General features: G+C 27.7%; 1 long non-coding RNA gene across 3 annotated transcripts; it reads left to right on the top strand.

Moving 5' to 3' along the window:
• Nucleotides 1–8,157: 8,157 nt before the first annotated feature.
• LOC123265015 lies at nucleotides 8,158–14,141 on the top strand. 3 transcript variants are annotated; one of them, XR_006509475.1, is made up of 4 exons: nucleotides 8,158–8,450; nucleotides 9,790–10,248; nucleotides 13,565–13,858; nucleotides 13,982–14,141. It is a non-coding gene; the product is annotated as an uncharacterized LOC123265015 (long non-coding RNA). The 3 variants fall into 3 exon arrangements; XR_006509474.1 differs by having other exon boundaries at nucleotides 8,159–8,450; nucleotides 9,803–10,248; XR_006509476.1 differs by having other exon boundaries at nucleotides 8,160–8,450; nucleotides 9,907–10,248.
• The last annotated feature ends 439 nt before the right edge of the window (nucleotides 14,142–14,580 follow it).

Below are 14,580 nucleotides of genomic sequence, written 5' to 3'. Positions count from 1 at the left end.
AATGGGTATTTTTGTTGAAACGATTGGTAAATTTCGGTTGAGTTACCCAATACTAACTGTTTTTGCTTTTGCACTCATTGACCATTTTCAATAACAGATTTGTATTCTTTTTTGCCGGGTAGTTCTCGACTGACATTTTGACTTCTAAAAAACTCTTGAACTCTATCTTCAGCAGCTTTCAGTAAAGGGTGGCCTTTGTTTTCATCGGGAATAAATAAAATACCATCTTGTTGTACTTTTTCTTTTACCTTTTTTATCATGTACGTTGATGCACCAAAAATACTTACAATTTTTTCTGTTGACCAACTTGATGGTAGTACAGATAATATTTGCATTTTTTCTTTCGATTTGCTCGTACTATCAAATTTTTTTTTCAATTCAAGTATTATTTCTTTTCCAGTCATTTCTGAATCATCGTCAATGACTGAAGTTTTATAGTCAATCGTGTACAATGTATCATCCATAGCATATTCGAAGCATGAGTGTAACTTAGATTTTATCTTACAATATTTGTTGGGCGTAAGTTCTTGATCGATCTAAATCCTTTCTTTTTATTGGAGATAAACCGAACAAATTTGAAATAGCATTGAGACGATCTAGATGAACTTCTTTTGGAGTAAAAGTTTCACTATTTGAAAGACAAATTTCAGATAGAGAACTTGAAAAATTGGATAACTGCAATTTCTGAGATAAATTAGAAGACATTGTTTCCTGTGTCATTAGCGGAGTTTCTTCTTGGTCAGATGTATTGTCATCTGAATTTCGAGAAATATTCTCCACTGGATTGTTTTCTACGATTCTCATAGACTGCTGGGGTTCAAATTCGATTTCTTAATGGTTTTTTAGTTCATCATAAATTGTTTTTGTACATGAAATACACAATTTACTTCCCGGTCTGGTTTATAATTAATTAAAAAAATTAATTATATTTTTTTCTTTTTTTTTTTTTTTAGCAGGGAATAGTAAAAAACAGGGATATTTTTTTAACATTTTTTTCAAACATCCGCCATTCTTTTTTTTAACAAATTGTGGTAGATTGTCTGGTAAAAATAACAAAATGCGTATTTAGAAATTTATAAAATTAATACAATCTTTTTTTCTTAGTTTGATATTACGAATAAATTTTAATATTTATAAAAAATTGAGGCAGGCAATAGCCTAGTCGGCTCGGTGCCTGCTTTTCGAAAGAGTGGGACCCGGGTTCGATCCCGGCACGCACCAATATTTTTCAGTGATTATAATTAAAAATATGTGCGTTACATTGTCAGCCTCTGGAAGTGGCAGAGATAGCCGGGCGGCACACGTCTGACTTGGGCGATCACCCAGTTAAGCTACAACTTAATTGGGTGACCACTCTAGTCAGCGTTGGCTAGCACGAGGGATCTCTGCACACTAGGAGAAGGGCCTAATGCTCCAGTGGTCGATAAAGAAGAGTTCCTTATCAATCACTGTAGACTTAGCCCAGCTCCGACTGTACTATCATGGGTTTTCTCTGTGGTTTCCCCATGATTCTGCTCCAACAGCCTGAGAAGGTGAGGTTCAGGGTGAATACGGTACAGAAAGCACAAGTCGGGCCACAGCCGCAAATATAAAGAGCAGTAACCAAGCAAAATCATTAATGTTGAGAAAGGCTTGGGGTGTAAAGGGGCATAAAAAGCCTATACACTAGAAACAAATAGAAATAAAATATTTATAAAAAATTGCATCAATATTTTTTTTTTTAATTTTGCAAGTCGCATTTTTTGAGAAATTCTCTCTACAATAATTAATTTGTTACGAAATCCTAAAAATTGCCGTATGTTAATTTCAATTACATTAAAGTAATTAATTTCATTTAATTAGTTAGAGTAATATCAATAATGTATTATTCGTTTATTTTTTACGTTGGGAATTATTAAAAAGCTTTAAAAACAAGATAATTATGAAAATTTAGTTCAATGTTCCAAAGTAAAATTTTTTAAAAAATATAATTAATATTTACAAAGTTATAAGGTAAAAGCCCCAATAGATGATCACGTACCAGTATATGATCACTCCATGTATTTGTATATCTATATTCACAAATATAGGTATAAAAATACATGGAGTGATCATATACTGGTACATGATCATCTATTGGGGCTTTTAACTTACTTGAGATAAATTTTTTGAAGTATTCGTTAATAATTTGGGCTATGAAACTTGTTTCAGCTGAATAAAAATTTATTTTAGTGATTTAAATTATTGACAATTAATTATCTTACGACGAAGAATATATGAATTACAGAATTATCAAATAAACTATGGTTTTTTTCTCGAGTAACTTAAACAAAACTTTCGACGACAATAATTCAAACGAAATAATTCCCCAACAATTCAATAAATAACAGAGTTATTAAAATAAAAAGGTCCGTATGGTCAAAAGTTCAACAAAGAAAATAGGGGAAACGACGTAACTGGATAAGAAGATCATAAACTTCAGTAGCCTGAGACCTCTGGATAATTTTCCCTATTTTCTCAACCTGGCGACCGTAAATTATCATCTTGATACCAGTACTTACCCACTGCCCACTGTTCCGATCATCCTTTTTTATCAGAGAGTCCGACATATGTTGTCTGCAAACTAATAAGGTAAAAGATTTTCACCAAAAAATTACATAAAAAGAATTTACGTTAATTAGTCAGTTTTAATTAAAGCTTTGACGCAACTACTGAAAATTTATACTGCACCAAATAAAAAATTTAATTCTAGAGAGCTTTTTTTTATTATTATTATTATAATAAAGGTAGTTATAAAATAACTTTAGAAATCTCAATGCGGCTAACATTTACTGGAAAGATTTATATAATAGAATTGACGGCGCTAATTAATAAATTATTTGAATTATTGAAAGTATTTCGCGTACACGGAGAAAATTTTATAGTAGAGTTTACTATCTAGTTATGGTAAAATTTATTAACTGAATTCGATAGCAGTAAATATTATTTAAATAATTATGTAAACCATCTGAATTGTAGTAGTTACCATCCTGATGGTAACTACTACTATTATGATGGTAATCAGTAATAATAGCTATTATTATTTTAACTAGTTACTACTATTATCAAAATCGTAATTCCTAATATAACCTGATGGTTACAGTTACCATCAGTAATAATAATAGCTACTATCTAAGCTAGTAAAAAATATTTAAAAAATTAAAAATTTGCGTTAGCGTGGATGTATTTCTGAATGAACTAAAAGCAGTTGTAGCGCAGTGTAGTACACAAAAAATTGGGATTAAATTCGGATTGAATGTAAGGTAAAAGCCCCAATATATGATCATGTACCAGTATATGATCACTCCATGTATTTGTATGTCTATACTCACAAATATAGGTATACAAATACATGGAGTGATCATATACTGGTACATGATCATATATTGGGGCTTTTACCTTATATTTAAATTTTTATTTGTCTAAAACAAGTTCAACGCCAAATTTTTCAAAAAAAATTTTTAATTCCCAAAGAAATCAAAATTTTCAATAAAATTAAAATTAAAAAAAAAATTAAAATTAAAAAAAAAATTTTAATCTTACAAAAAATTTTTAAAAAACATAATTTTCAAAAAATCTAAGATTTAAAAAAAAAATTTTGAATACAATGAAGCTTTAAACTAATTATTAATCATAATTATCTAATTATTTAAATTAAAATTTTCCCTTTAACAATTTCAATTAAAAAGAGCATACTCTTTGCTCCGGTTCATGGTATCGTATTTTGAAATGCACCGAATCAGCTTGACTACATGTAATTTTTCTTCTGCATTGAATTAAATTAACTAATTAAATTGATACAATTTAATTTGTCCCTATGTGACTGCCAAGAATTGCAAACTATAATAAATAAAATTTTGCTTAATTGTATTATGATTTTCGTTAAAGTGTACATTACTTTCTTAACTATTGACATTTATGAAGATATAAGCTCATCCCGATATTACAATCATAACGAGCTTTCATTTGAGTCCCCACTTGCATTTTTGATATATTTTTCATATATATATTCATATATATATATATATATATATATATATATATATATATATATATATATATATATATATATATATATATATATATATATGAAAAATATATCAAAAATGCAAGTGGGTACTCAAATGAAAGGTCTCGATGAGTGTAATGTCGGGGTGAGCTCATATCTTTAAAAATGTCAATGGTTTACAAGATACAATGTCATTTCTTAACTATTGACATTTTTAAAGATATAAGCTCATTCCAATGTTACACTTATCAAGAGCTTTTATTTGAGTACCCACATGAATTTTTATATATTTTTCATATATACATATATATAATATATATAAATATATGAAAAATTGATGTGGGTACTCAAATAAAAGGTCTCGATGAGTACAATGTCGGAGTGAGCTTATATCTGTGAAAATGTCAATAATTTACAAGATATAAGGTCATTTATTAATTATGAATCTAGAGATAGAGTATTTTCTCTTAATAATATAGATGATAGGATTACAATTAATTTAATTATCATGGAACCATCAAATGATGTTTTATTATTTTATTTTGTGAAAAAATATTAATAATTGATAATAATAAGACTTTTTTCGTAACCCAAATCTTGGATGATTGCTATTTTGATAATCATAGTCAATCATTCAAAATAATCAATAACAGCTCTAATATTTGGAAATTTTTATCATATATGGATTTGAACGATAGTGTTATTATTTGTTTTAATATTTTAAAGGAAAAAATGTTCATAACTAAAATATGGATGCAAATAAAGAATTAAATTAAATAAATTTATATTATTTTTTCTTTCAGAATTTTTACAATCTGAGATGGTTACAGTTACCATCTTCGATTATAGCAATTATAATTTTTAATAGTTACAATTATCATTTCCGATAGTAATCATTACCATTATTAATAGTAACTAGTACAATTGTCAATGATAACACCTATTATTTTGGGACTAATTAATTTTATTACCATTCCAGATAGTAGGAGTTAATATTTTCTTATAGTAAATACTATTATTAATTTTTCTCCTTGTAGAAAATCGATGAAGTTAATCAACTTACCTGAAGAAATTTGACTTCCTCGACTTTTCTCATTCTGACTCATTAGGGAGTCCCTAATACAATTAAGACTTCTGTGACGAATCTGAGGAACCCATAACTGATTTTATGAAGCTTGAAGATACAAAGCTTAACGGGTTTGCCACTGCCATATCATAAAAAATCATGTTATTAGTATACGAAAATTTTAACATTGAAAAAAAATTTGTTTGTCTATGAAGAAAATTCAAATTAAAAAAAAAAAATTCAAATTGTGAAAATTTTTTCAAATAGATCAAAAGAAAGTGCAAAATACATGTGACTCTGAAATTTTTTTGGATAATTGAACAATTTAGTATTATTATTATTATGAGTTTTACTTGTATACCGTTTTCTGGTTTTTACAAGGCTAATTGTCTCAGCTTCTCCGCATATAGTCTTTTTCAACTGTTTATTATCAACATATGCTCCGCTCTATATTATCAACACAATCTTTCAACTCTTTTATTATCAACATGTTCTCCGCTCTTTTTATAATCAACATATTCTCCACTTTTTATTATCAACATGTTCTCCGCTTTTTATAATCAACATATCATTTCGCACATAGTTCTATTCTCAATGCGGCTGTGGACCGACTTGTGCTTTCTGTACTGTATTTACCCTATTCCTCACCCCTTTCTATCGGTTGTTGGAATAGTGGCGATGGGGAAACCACAGAGAAAACCCATGCCAGTACAGTCGGCTACCGGAGCGATCTCCGACGGTTGGTGTTGGAACTATTCGGACAACCGTCGGGGCTCGAACCCTCGCCTCACGACATGATGCACGAACGAACTAACGGGATAATGACTTAGTCCGCTCGGCTATCATGCCGCTATTGAACAATTTAGTAACTAAACAAAATAATTGAGGAGCTGATTTTCAAAAGGGTATCTTTTCGTATTTTAAAAGAGTAGTTTTTTGAACTTTTAAATATTAATTACTTCGAGAATTATAAAGATTTCTAAATAAAAATCGAATTGTAGATTCATAACTGATAACACTTTATAGCTAAATTAAAAAAGTTTAATAAAAATATTTATAATTGAAGATAACCAGTTTTTTGTCTTGATTAATCAAAAATGAAAAGATACCTTTTTGAAATTCAACTTCTTAATTTTGCTACTGTTTTGTTGCTGTAACCAAATAATTTTGTTGCCACAAATAGTTGTAAAATTCTAAGAAGCTTTTCTCCAAAAATGTCATTAAAGTTACAATTTACAATTTTTTTTATTATTGTAACAATTAAAAAATTCTGGATATGGTTAACTCTGCAGGCTATCCCTGGGAACTTCCTGTTATATTCAAGTTCAAAAGGCTTAAAAAATTTTCTATTCCAAAGATTGTAGCTCTTCAAGCTCAAGATACAACTTCGAGCTTGAAAATTTAGTTACTGTCTTGGAAAAATGTTTTTGAAAATTTAGCTAACAAAATTATTAGTTATTTGAGGAGAATAATTAAGCTATTTCAATAAATAGTATATTACAACCCTAGGCCATCATATCACATACGTCGGGGCATCCAACATTCTGGTCGTGGGTTATATACTATTTTTCTTGCTCTCCACCTGAAAGTACGCAACTCAGTGGAAGGAGTTTTGCAAAACCGAGGCGAAGCCGAGGTTTTGCCGGGCGCGAGGGGGGCGCCGCCCGACTTTTGCAAAGCCGAGGCTTTGCTGGTCGGGGCGGACAAAAAAAAAAGTAAAAATTGATAAATTAAAAAAAAAAAATAAGTTATTTTAAAATTTACTAACAACTGTTCTAATTTAGAGTGATAAAATGCACAGAACTTGGCACAAATATTTAAACTCGTTCTAATAACAGAATTTATTTTTTTGAGTTGATTAAAAATTAATTTTTAGTTAGTAATCGACGGCTAAGAAAGATTGAAATTAAATTATTAGAAGCTTGTAGAGTACATATACCTATTGTTTTATAAACATTGCTTGACTAGCTGTCAAAATATAAAAGAAAGCAAATAAAGTCCACAAAACTTTTATATTTTATTTTGTATAAACTTTTTATATAAATCATTTGTGTAGTGTTATTATTAAATAGTTCATTACTAATAATCTAGTTATAAATTATTTTTTATTTCTTTGACATTTTCTGGTTAGTTTATGCGTTGACATGTTACATACAGACGATGTTGTGACTGTTAGACAGTTGAAACTCGCGCCACGAAAATATGAAAAAAAGCGAGGTTCTGTGCTGCCCGGCCAGAAAATAAGCGTAGCGCGCATGCGCCAAAAAAAGCCACAAATGTTGCTCTTTCTGGAGTAAAATGCGTCCAGAAAGAGCGTACTTTCGGGTAGGAGAGCAAAAATAATATTTGTTATACTAACTGACTCATGTTGAACCCGCAAAAAAATCAATTTGTTCTTTAAACTGAAATATTTTGTTAATTAAATTAACTAAAATATTCTGCTGTAATAACAAAACTGTTTTGTTGCTGTAACATATAAAATACATTATTTATTAAAATCTAGACTTTGTTTTCATAATATATGATTTTTTATCCCTATGTTAACATATTCATTTTTTACCAAAGAAAATTTTTTTGTCTGTAATTTTTACCAGATTTGAGGTCTTAGAAGTCAAATTCCTATCGTGGATGCCGAGTGTTTGTATACATTTTTTCCGTGGGGAATTTTCGCTTATAACAAAAGTACTATTTATTTACGTATTTACGTATGCTATCCAATAAAAAATTTCGTCTTTTGTCACAGAAGAACTCGGAGCCTGAAACTTTTATTTACATTTTATACTGAAGACATACAAAGGAATAACGAGTTTTAAATAAGTAGTGTGTGATATAAGTAGAAATGGATTTCTCTGGGTAATGCTACACAGAAGAAAGGGCTGAGGTGTAACGCAAATACCTACCCACACCAGAAGGGATGAGAAAATACAAGCTCAAGCTCTTCTCCTCACTTGTACTTCTCGTAACTATAACCCGAGGGTTTTCTCCGAGGAGATGAAAGCGACGAGTTTCCGGCCGACGCGCACCACCTCAATCCTCTCTCGCGGAAGGGGTTTGTGAGCAGTGCGATTTACTCTCATAGCACAGTCTCTTATTCAACCCGTAACGTGTTCATTACTCTTTTTACGGAAATTCTTTGTAGTTATTTTTTAATAAAGTTTAACCCGAGTAATTTTTATTTACTCCGACTATAGAATTTTTTTTTTATTAATTTTTAGAAAATTTACTGACTTATAATGATAACTTTTTCATCCGACCAAAAGACCGTTTATTTTTTTTTCTTTCGAAATAAAATTGCATTGTAAAAAAAAAAAAGTTGTTTTTGTTTTATAACTATACGAAGTGTGAACAGTACGTAAGGTAAAAGACTCAGTTATTGACACTTGCAATTTTATTTTAATTAAAAAAAAAGTCAATTTCAATAAATTAATAAATATAATTTGTGAATAATAAATTTTTAGATAATTGGTTTTTTGAGAACATTTTTTTTTTTTAATTAAAATAAAATTGAAAGTGTCAAACAACTAAGCCAGTGTCCGTAACTGGGTATTTTAACTTATGAGTAAATTTGAAATAAAATTAGAGTGTTTAAAAAAAATTGATTTTTTTTGTTTTGAGGAACATAAAAAAAGCTTGTTAAAATACTTACGAGCTATTAATATTTTATTTATTATTTTGTGTTTCTAGTGAATGAAATGCTCTATAAAAAAAGTCTGATTAAAGATTTGCGTAAATAAAATTCTTCAACGGACTAAAATGAACTTAAAGTGAGATAAATTTCTCATTTCAAGACTTTTTTTGCTTGATATGGGAAAGTTGAATTTTTGAAAATTATCTCTTGCTTCAAGAAGTTGATACAAGGATAATATCGAGTATTTAAGGGAAATAGATTGATTTTATCGCGTTTAAGAGTTAATTAATAATTTTATAATTTATAGCTGATTGATTTTGAACACGCGACATTTCCAAAACAGCTTGACTAGCGCAAATCTTTAATCAGACCTTTTTATAGAGCTTTCAATTCCCTACAAACACATGTCTTGATCATCCCGGAAAAGCGACTTGTTGCCGAGTTACAAGATTCTAAAATTGAAAATAAAATTACCAGTGATAAAAAAGTTGAGAACTCAAGAGAAAAATCTTAAACCAAGAATACAATTTTTAAGAAAATGAATTATTTGAGTTGAAAAAAAAAATTCTTTCACCAAAAAATTATTCTTAAGTAAATTTTTCTCGGTTAGAAAATTTTTTTCTTTTGATTCAAGATAATTATTTTCTTTAAAATAGTATCCAAAAATAAAAAAATTAATTTAAATCAAGAAAATATTTTTTAAGAACTTTATCGTCTTGATTTTAGTAGAAAAATTCTTAAACAAAGAAATTTTTATTAGTTAAAGTAAATTTTACTTAATTCAAGAATTTTTTATCTTCATCAGAACTTTTAAATTTTTTCAAAATTATTTTTTTGGTTTAAGAATTTTTTTCTTGTTTCAAACTAATTTTTTTTTACACAGTAAAAAATTTTGCGTCATAGCGTCAAAAAATTTTGTATTAAAAATTTTTATGTTAAATATTTAACACTTTTTTGTGTTGATTTAACAGATAAATTAACACAAAAAAGTGTTAAATAAAAATTTTTAACACAAAATTTTTTGACGCGATGACGCAAAATTTTTTACTGTGTAGTGTATTTTAACAGAGTTTTTGTCTAGAGATTTTCAATGTTGTTTAAAACTCAAAAAAATCCATTTTTGTAAAACATTCTATTGTGTACTTACATGTATGCGTATATGAGAATGTGTGTATACACATATAGATGAACAAGTATCGGACCGACACACAGAGATCGGAGAAATGATATTGGAATTGGAAAAAACTGTATAGAAATAGGAATCCTTTATAGATAAAAATAAAAATATCCATTGGTGGTGTAGAATATAATGTACATGTATGTACCTGTATGTGTGTAAAATGTTTCGAGCCCCTTGGATGTTCAGCAAAAAGTTTCAATTTCGCGGAGCTCACCGGTCAGTGTCTCATCGGGTTACCTAGAGGCGAATCGCTCTCGTGAGACGTGATTTGCTTTGACGAGATAAGAGATAACTATAAATATCATCGATGCCGGGGCTGCTTTTTTGGATTAAGGATATTCGTTAGGGTAAGTACCATCGAGATACTTGTTATGTATTTTTTATTTTTTTTTACTGTTCATTGTGTTTCACAGCTCACTGATAAGTGAGGGGGAGTAATTTGTAAGTGCATTAAATTCACTCACGGAGAAAACGAGGGAGTTTTTTCCTACAACGGAAAAGTGAAGCTTATAGAGCGGAAAAAAAGTTATTCGTTGATAAATTTTCCATCAATCTGGTGGAAAACTTTTTTTAAATTTACAAATTGTGTGTTTGTGAAGTAATAATAGACTCGTTAAAAAATATAATAGTTTAATTTTAATGTTAATAACTATTTAGGAAATTTTTTATAAAATATTAATAAAAACTATTTAAAAAATAATTTTTGAAAAAATTTTTTTAATTTCAATTTAGTCGATTTTTAAATGTCTTAATTCTTGTAACTTTTTTTAATGATTAAATTATACCTTGTGAACAATAATTAGATATTTAATTATTATTATCTTGAATATGAGTGAAGTACGCGCGAGTAATAATACGTAATCAACGAATATTTTTAATAAAACGAAATTTATCCATAAATTTTTTAATTTTTCATTATTTCAGTAAAATTTTTAGAAAATATCAACAAATAATATTAATTTTTACTATAAACAAAAATGAAATTAATCATTTTAAGTGCAGTAGGATAATCAGAGTAATATGGATTTAATGCATACTCACTTAAATAATTAAACTATACACAATATATTCTTTGTATTTATTTATGTTAATTCTAAAGCATTACTCTGGTTATTAATCTTAAGTACTAAATCACTTTAAATTACTTAATTATCTTAAAGTAGACTGAAATTATCCCTTCAGTAAAATAACCCCTCAGTGTTACACTTATTTAAAATGTTTAATTACATTTTTTTTTAAAGGAAAAATTATCATTTTTTGTTAAAATTTAAAGAAAATATACTTTAATAATTTTTAACATAAAAATGTATTGATTAAATTACATATTTTTCATTTTACCCCAATTACTTCTCAGTAAAAATTTATTACCAGCCAGTACGTTATTAATTTTGAATCTTACTTCAGAAATAATAAAATTTAATTTACTTTTAAATTAATTTGTTTAAATTAATTATAGGAAAAATTTAATAAATATTTACGTCACAAAAATTTATAAAAGTTCAATATTTTATGAGTCCAAATAATCACAATAGTCAAAAATATTTTCCAATACAAAGCGAGAAATAATGTAAAATTTATATTTTCCGTGTAGTCAATGCATAATCAATACACATATTTTATATTACGCCATGTATCATATTATATAGATGTATATATTTCCCATCGGGTTTACTAGTACCGTTACAACATCAAGTTACTCTAAAACTAATGGAACATTATTTTTCGCACACGCAAGTCGGCAGTTTTTCATAAAAAAATAACATAAAATTTTTTTTTATTTATTCGCTTGATTTATAGATATCATATTTCATTTTAATTAAAAGTGACAAAGTATTTGTGTTTCAATAATGATATAAAGCCGATATTAATTGCCAATTATCATTTATCAATTATGAACATTTCAGTTAGCTTAATATAATTTTACAAATGTAGATTTAATGGTATAATATAATTCTGGCAGTTTGATAAAGAAAAAAAAATTAAAAATTAATTAATACTAACTTAATTTTATCTAATTTTAATGGACTCCCATAACGATGCAAAATAATTCATCAATTAAGATTTTCAAGTATGAATTATTCAGTAATCCAACCCATCCCGCACGAATTCACCGACGTTAATAAGCAATTAAATTAAGCTACCATGAATAGAAGCATAGATTCAAATGGATTCAATGCCAAGAGCTTTTACGTCCTCGTCAATCCTAACTGCTTTCAAACTAATTCGCATAAATGCCTGATAATAATTAACGCAAATTATCTCGAGGACAAAATAGTTGGTACAATTTGTAATCTGTTTCAACGCTCGATTAATTATTAATCTATAGAGTTTAAACTTTATGCTTTTTTTTTTTAAGTATTGGATTTCGGTCGTCAATATCACGAGTGAAGGCTTTATTTTAGGCAAAGTAGAATAGAGTTTTAAAGAGATAGTATGGGGTTGGGAAAGACCAGAGAGGTCGAGATAGTACAGGATTTCAGCCACTCAAGATGGACGAGAATCTATTCGATAATTATTGGCAAACTGGGTTCAAGTTTACGGGGAACTTGATAGTTCTTTAATTGCCTACTGAACTTTTCAATTAATTTTATCATCTTTCTATCTAGATACTATTTTATTTAATTAATTATTATTCAATTTATTATTATTATTATTATTATTATTATTATTATTATTATTATTATTATTATTATTATTATTATTATTATTATTATTATTATTATCTATACTATTATAAGAGAATAAGAAAAATTTTGAATCCAGGATAGTCATATGATAAAATCGGTTTTTTTAGTGAAATTTAGTGTCATTGTAAAGGTCTTGACTTAAATTTGTGCCTTTTCAAGATTTATTATCATTCTCATCGATAGTCAATTTATTATGATAAGTATTTAGGCGGCATTCGAAAATACTCTATCTCTAGATACATAATTAAGAAATGACCTTGTATCTTGTGAACTATTGACATTTTTAAAGATGTAAGCTCTCTCCGACATCACACTCATCGAGACCTTTCCTTTGAGGACCTACATCAATTTTTCATATATTTGTATATATATATGAAAAATATATCAAAATGCAAGTGGGTACTCAATCGAAAGCTCTTCGGTTGCCCAATTTCAAAACACAGTAACTGACAATTTTAAGATTTTTAAAAATTTTTCTTATTAATAAAAAGTTTGCGTGTCAAATTAATAAAAAATTTAATTTATGAATAGAAAATACTTGAATATAAATATTTTTAAGAAAAAACACTTGAAATTAAGGTCTAAAAGTTATAAAAAATGCAGCAATACTAAAAAAAATCAGGTATAAAAATTTTGCAGTTACTGTGTTTTAAAATTGGGCAGCCGTCTTGATGAGTGTAACATCGGGATGAGCTTATATCTTTAAAAAAGTCAATAGTTGAGATAGTACAGTGCAATTTAACAAAAGTCATTATTTAATGAAGCAAAATTTTATTTATTTATAGTTTACAAGTCACGGCAGTCATATAGTAATTGCAAGGTTGCTAAAATAAAAATTTCGACAAATCCTTAATAATTATTTTTTTTAATTAATAGCAAAATTTCATTTTAAAATATTGAAATAATAATAATGAAAAAATTTTTTAATTCATTATTATTATATTAGAAATCTAAAAAATTTTTTTATCTGTTCAAGGTTTCTGAATAAAGCAAGAAATCGGAGGAAATAAAAATGGTGCAAAGAAAATTTTCAGTTTGGAAAATCGAATGATACGCCCTGGTGAATAATTTCACTTGCCCTTTTCTCAGAGTATCACGTAAGCACGATAAAACTTTTTCCGTACTCTCATGAGGCTATTTTTGGATATATTCTAACATTTTTCTCAACTTTTATATACGTCACATCTATGAAAAAAAATATTTATTCTAGTCAACAGTTGGAATGCTTTATATAAAATTTAATGTTATCAAAAAAAAAAAAATTCTTTAGGTAAGAAAATACAAAATAAATATTTAATCTTCTAATCGCCTGTTCACTGGTATTCGGTAAATTTAATATTACATTAAGCGTAAAAATAAAATAAGTAACAACTCAAGTCTAATAACATTCAAGTTTAAGACAGAAAATAAAATGATTGAGTGAAGAAAAAAAAAAGGCAAAGCAAGGAAAAAATTATGGCAAGATAAAAACGGATTCGTGTAATGTCTCATTTTTAACGGCCAGAGGACACGCATTTCTTTTTAAGAAGAAGAAGAGTTCAAATAAATAAAAAAGGCACGTTGAGGTAGTAACGATAAAATAAAAAATATATCCTATGAGTTATAGTTTACCCTGACTTTTTTTTATCGAATAATAAAGACAAAAACATTGACGACAAGTAAAAAGTCAACGTCACCAACAGACGAGAATAAATATAAAATAAAGTAGATCCACATACTATTCTCTACTAGCGTAATTTATTTTTCACAGTCTCATTTATTCCTTCCATTTCATTTAGATTGGAAAAATTTTACTTTTTATTTTCTACTTTTCTCGACCAATTTATAAATGAGAAAAACGTTTGATAACATAATCTCGTTTAAAGTCAATCAAAATAACTAAAGGGATTGTGTAATGTTTTGTTCCATTCAATGGTATTAACGTTTGTAATTATTTATTTATAAAAAAGAGAGAATGAAAATAAAAGATAAATATGGTGGAATGGGATCTGA

This window comes from Cotesia glomerata, linkage group LG5 (assembly GCF_020080835.1).
Source record: "Cotesia glomerata isolate CgM1 linkage group LG5, MPM_Cglom_v2.3, whole genome shotgun sequence".
NCBI lineage: Eukaryota > Metazoa > Arthropoda > Insecta > Hymenoptera > Braconidae > Cotesia > Cotesia glomerata.
This window is presented reverse-complemented; position numbering and strand designations above follow the sequence as displayed.